The sequence below is a fragment of the Mytilus trossulus genome, chromosome 4, assembly GCF_036588685.1.
Source record: "Mytilus trossulus isolate FHL-02 chromosome 4, PNRI_Mtr1.1.1.hap1, whole genome shotgun sequence".
NCBI lineage: Eukaryota > Metazoa > Mollusca > Bivalvia > Mytilida > Mytilidae > Mytilus > Mytilus trossulus.
In genome coordinates this window covers 50,937,707-50,943,922 of record NC_086376.1, presented here as the reverse complement: position 1 = coordinate 50,943,922, position 6,216 = coordinate 50,937,707, and the positions used below count along the sequence as shown (strand labels likewise).

At 30.1% G+C, this 6,216-nt stretch overlaps 1 protein-coding gene across 4 annotated transcripts in view; it reads left to right on the top strand.

Moving 5' to 3' along the window:
* Positions 1 to 478: 478 nt before the first annotated feature.
* LOC134715473 (palmitoyltransferase ZDHHC16B-like) overlaps positions 479 to 6,216 on the top strand; it is a 33,107-nt gene continuing 27,369 nt past the window's right edge. For 3 of the 4 annotated variants that reach the window (XM_063577661.1, XM_063577660.1, XM_063577658.1), the window contains exon 1: positions 1,803 to 1,964. The gene's annotated coding sequence lies outside the window, so the exon portion shown is untranslated. Of the gene's footprint in view, positions 498 to 1,802; positions 1,965 to 6,216 lie in introns of those variants that run through there. The other variant, XM_063577659.1, reaches the window with a different exon arrangement.

The window sequence follows — 6,216 nt, the reverse complement described above, 5'->3', positions numbered from 1 at the left end:
AACAAATAGGCTGCTGGCTTCCTTGTTACGGGGTCATAATTTTATACGTAAAATCATTAGAAAAACGTTGAGGTCAGCTAGAGATGCCGAAGACGTAAACTTAGCTCTGGCACTGAACTAATACCAAACTCACAGTAAGATTTTCTAATTTAATTCCAAACCAAAATCACATAAAATGGTAAATGTCTATATAATATGACTCCTACTGTAATAATACAATTCTATTGATGTTACTATCCTACCCTCTTTTTTACTTATTGAATTAATAACATATATACTATTTTATCATGACAAGTTTTGAGTAAACAAATTCACTCTAATTAGTACAAATTCATAATTACAATTATGTCAACTAATAATACTGATGTTAATGAGAATGTCCAATTAATTACATAACACATAATTAACTCAACTTGAACTTGTCACGTGATGATTTCTCTAAATTTATGACACCACAAATAATAAGAACTAGTCCAAATCTATACAAAATGCTGAAGGTAAAAATAACTCAAAATGCCTCTATGACACAAGTACAAATTATTTGATAAATCACATTACAGGAAAATAGAATTGAATTGTGATATTTAAACAACAATTGGAACATATCAGCTTTATTTTTGTATCTTTGAATGTTGAATTGGCAGATATGCATTCATGAGAAATGTTTTGGAGCTACTATTAATTATATGTATTCTTCATAACTGTAGTTCAACAAAATTGCTTCATATTTCATCTATTTTACTTTGTCATAAAGGAGCAACCATTTAACTTCTTGTCTGAGTTAGATATTTTTATGCCACACCTAGGGGCATTATGTTTTTTTCCAGTTTAATATATGTGCCGGTACATTTGTTCGTTCGATCATCCATCAGTCTGTCCCAGGTAGATTTTGATGAAGTTGAAATTCAAACAACCTGATATTTAGTACACATGTTCCTTATAATGTGATGTTTCTAATTTTATTGACTAATTAGAGTTTAGACTAAAATTTCAGTCCACCTTCACATAGAAAATTATTATGGCCTCATCAGGTTAAAGTTTTTGGTCAAGGTAGCTTTTGATGAAGTTAAAGTCCAATCAACTTAAAAATTACTTTATACAAATGTTCCCTATGATATTATACACATGTTCCCTATGATATGACTTATATTAACTAACATACATCTAGATATGATCTCGCTAATTTTAATGCCAAACTAGAGTTTTTGATCCCAATTTCATGGTCCACTGAACATAGAAAATGATAGTGCTAGTGGGACATTGATGCACTATGGACACATCCTTGGTTTTTAATAAATGAGTTTTTAGTTTATCAAATTATTTTTTTCAAATTTAAAAAAAAAAGGTATGTGGAAAATCTAAATTCAGAATATTTCATTTTGTCATCTGCTTGAACACAAAATTTATTTGATATTCAAATTGGGAATCAGAATATTTTTAATGAAAAAAACATCTTTAATAAAGTGAAATGGTAATTCCCTCAACTACAAATTGTATTTGAAAAAAATAACAATGCACACTGATTGTCTTTTGAAGTAAAGATCAATAAGGATAAAGGAGATTTCAAAATAAAAATAAAATTCAACTGGTTTCAATGAAGCAGAATTTTGATTCCTGACCGAAAATAGTTAAGAATAGTTATAAGATTTTATAAATATGGAACGTTATGGTTTATGTCGGTATTCATTTTTTTTTTAATTTTTGGTCAAATCTTTTTTGCCCTCTGGTCTGAGTTTCTCAAATGTTTATGACTACGAAAAAAATATGGTATTGTAAAAAGAAAATAATGACTGTGATGTAAACAAAATAAACTTCCGGTGGATGGACGAGAGAAATAAAAACTCAAAATGTTGAGTTTTAACGCCCTGACAACAGATTTTCATTAATTTCTGAAAGACCGAGAAGGTTTCCCACCAACAAAAGTTTGAGCTTGATAAATCTCTTCAAATTCTCTTTAACAGGAGGTAAATGAATGATTTAATTCTTATAATTTCACATTATGTGAAGCAAAGACAACTTGAACTCCTGTGGCTGTAGCAATGTTGGACGGGCCTCCTCTTGTCTTTAATATTCGTTGCACTAAACAGGGATCTCCATGGCCTGTTTAACAAAGGCGCCCCGCCATGGTTCAAATGACTGGCGCCATCGTCAAATGACTGGCGCCATCGTTCAAAACTGTGATAGTTTTTATAGCCTAACTCCATTATATTAGCAATTTTAATCAAATGCATATAATTGCATAACTCTCAGGCTTTTTTATAGTATAATCCAATACAGTTCTAATGCCTGAGGGATAACTGAATTAAGATCGCTAATCACTTGTACCTGAGCTTGTACAGGTAGATCAACAAACAAGACAGGAGAATATTATCTGAAGATAAACGATTTATTTGTCGAGTTATTTAACTAAGTTTCCACAAATGCTTATGATAATTCAGATTAAATAAATAAGTTAATAATCCAGTAACAAGGTTTAACCAGTCGAACATGTGCTTTTATTTTGACTTACGCAATCACCATACCCCTTTTTAAGAAGTACAAAATAAGACGTAGAACAGTAATTATTATTTCATCACAAATAACTCGAGTACTGCTGTATTGTAAATATACAAATGTAACATAGGATTACTTTAAAAGTTAAAAAGTAAAAACTGTAAAGAAATATTGTATCCTAATTCTGCATTCATTTCGTATTTTACAATCAAATTGATACATTTGCCCTTCCGGTTTCTATTCAGGCTCGAAAGATGCATGTTACATAGAATGGATTTGCTAGATAAAGTCATTAAAAACCTTTTCATTTGACAACGTTTGCTTTACAAATCTTTTTAACCTTTTAAATAACACGTACAACTTGTTTTGTCGTTACTGGCTACTGCAAACCAGCCATACCGGTAATGGGTTTATGACTTCTGAATTTGACAGTGTCCGTAAAAAATAAGCTCCACATGATTTTTAACCCCCATAACAATTACCAAAAAATGGCAAGAAAACTACATGGGGACCTTCTTGATAGATATGGGTTATTTTTGACTAAGGGAAAGGGAGGGGGCTTGAGGGCTTGGCCTTTGAAGGGTTACAAACGGCAATTGAATTATTAAAAGTATATATACTTTTATATATATTTATAATGAAAATTCAAATAGATATAATTCTAATAAGCAATGAATAAGAATGTTCACCTATATATCCTTATGTGGAGGGATGAAATACATTACATCGCACTACACTGTACGGCGTATATACGGTTTATGATGGTGAAAGTTCCTCCATGGTTCAATTTTCATCCATGGAGATCCCTGCTAAATCTGAAATTCAATCGTTATAATGAAAGTAATAAATTTGAGTGAGTGTGCCATGCATGCTACAATAACAATGCATGTAGCTCTAAAAATCTTACTGGTATGACGGGGAGCCAGTTCTTTTAAAGGGAAAATTCTCAAAGAAATAAAAATTTGATATTATGGGGACGAAGTCCCCAACAACAGTAGAAAATTCAATAAAAAAAAAAATCGGGAAAATTTCCGGAATTTTTCATTGTACTACTATAAATAGGAAGGAACGCAATACCAATTTCATTTTTAATAACTCCTTGATATGGAAAAACGTTACCAATGATAGCGTTTCTTTGTTTACATTGCACATGACGTCATAACTTAAATAACGTCACAACTAAAATCCCTAACAACAGAACCAAAAGCCGAAATGTCACGGTATTTCCGTTTCTTTTTTTAACAAATATTTAAGTTACAAAAAAATAATTCATACAGACTTCGTCCCCATTTACAGGTAATGCCTGCCTCATATTATGTTTATCCTTAATAAACATGGCCGACTATTTTCCTCAGTGTGAGCCAGTACGAGTTATCGCGCATGATTTTGATTTCTTATCCTCTGATCAGTCTTTTCTGTATGTGATATCTTATCAAGACAACATGCTGAGTTTGTAAAGACAATGTTGACACTCGTAAATAATTTGACAACCCTAAGTAAACAATATTATAAATGACATTGTAGCATGCTAGGTTCCGCATGAATACGAGTTGTATAAACTGACTTTATTTTCAAAAGATATAAGTCGATTTTACCGAATATCAAACCGCACATACAAAATAAAAAGTCGAAAAAGGACAAATATGAGATCATGATTACCAAACATATACGAATATGAGACAACGTAGAGTTTGAATACACATACACAAACTCATTGAAACATTTTGATTTTTTATTAAAAAAATAAATTCAATCTCTGCTTTTACTCTTGTTTTACCTCCCAGAATTATATGTTTATTAATATTTTCTCTAACTTTTCAGCCATGATTTCTGAGAGATATTTCAAAATTGACCTTCAACACTAAATGCTTTTATAGTACTTTTGTCCGCGATAATGCAGTTTGTTTATAAATCAAAATGGAAAACACGCTACAGAACATAAACATATTGCTTTAATTTTGCTATGTGAAAAAAGAGAAATGTCGTATTAATAGTGAAAAGTATAAATGTAGAGCTAAATTTCCAAATTTCTTAAAAAATGCTTTCAGTTAAGACAAAAAGTTAACGATGTGAAAAGCGTCTTCTATGTAAAATAAATTTGTAGATTTTGACTCTTCTATCACATTCACTGGATACCTATAGAACAGTAGACAATTTCTCAAATTAGATTGTTTGTTTTTTAAGTTTGGATGTTCCGAATTGACAAAGTTTTTAAAAAAAAAAAAAGATCAGTTTGCAGGTCATCTTATAATGGACACTCTATCAATACATGTTTCTCATTTTCAATAATATTTATACACGCTTCACATGTTCGTTGATGGAAAGATAGGTCTCTCACTAACAATAATGATATAGTCTTAGATTGCTTGTTTTTTTTTATAGATATAAGCCAATCAAAGCACATACTTCTGATACTAATGAATTTATGTACTGATATTCTCAAACTAATCAGCAAATTTTCCCAAAATTTCATTGCATGCCGCCTAAAACCGTAAAGAAAGTCCCACAAAAAAAGTATACAATAATGTTCCGAGTGTAATATAAAAAGGGGGGGAAATATTACTGATATGTAAAGGAAAGTTTTAACCACGGATACAGTGTTATCTGAAATTCACAACAGGTGATCAAATACTTAATGAAATTTGTGAACTTCACGCAGATATCTTTAGAACATGCTAATTGAAACAACAGGGGTCGCAGGCATCTGTTTTCATGTTTTAACGATTCAAATTATCTCATTCATTCGATAAATGAAAAATTCTGCAAATACATGTACAATATAAATGCAAGAAGGTTTGGTATGAGTGCCAATGAGACAGCTCTCCGTAAACTTTACATTAACAGAACAATAATCAAAATAAATTTCCTTTTTAATACAAATTTTACATGAATGTACAAGTATAAAAAAAATTAACATATTTCACGATAGAAACTTCTGAAAGGACGGAGACAAATAAAAAATAATATTTATTTTGTTCGTATGCGATTTATTTTTTCTAAAAGATAAGTGGATAAAAGGAGAATGTGCATCAAACAAGCAATAGACTAGTATATATCACATGTACATGTAAGATAGTACAGCCATTTAATATTGCCAATCAAAAGCAGTGAAAAGGTATCAAATTGATGAAAGAAAATGTATCGTATGAGATTTCATTCCAAATCCATCTACTACAAAAGATCTTCTGAAAGTGTTACTGCATCTGGAAAATTTAAGATAATGACACTTTTCCTGTTTCATCAAAACTAATTGGTCTTTTTAAAACATGAGAATAATATTTATAAAATATGTATCTATTACTTCTATGTTAATCAGATGAACATTTTCAAGTTTCAAAATTGTTTAGTTACGGCCGCCTTATTATTAAAAAAAACTTTTTAAAAGATCTGTAAGAAAATTGCAAAAAAAACCAAATCCATTTTAGATGGGATTTCAAATTTTTTGAATACGCTTCACATCCAAAAGTCTGAGTTAATGTAATAATGAAATATTTTATATTATCAAAAATAAAGAAAACTGACAGCTGGACAAAAATATTATTTTAAATAAAAGTTACACTTCTTTTACTTTACTGAATTTTTAAATTCATGATGTAAGACATTTTATTAAATGTATAAATATTTTATGTACAAATAGATTTAACTTTGTTTTGTGACCTGTGAGCGATTCACTTGGTAGGACCATGGAAGTACTAAATATATATCAATATAATACTTCCATGG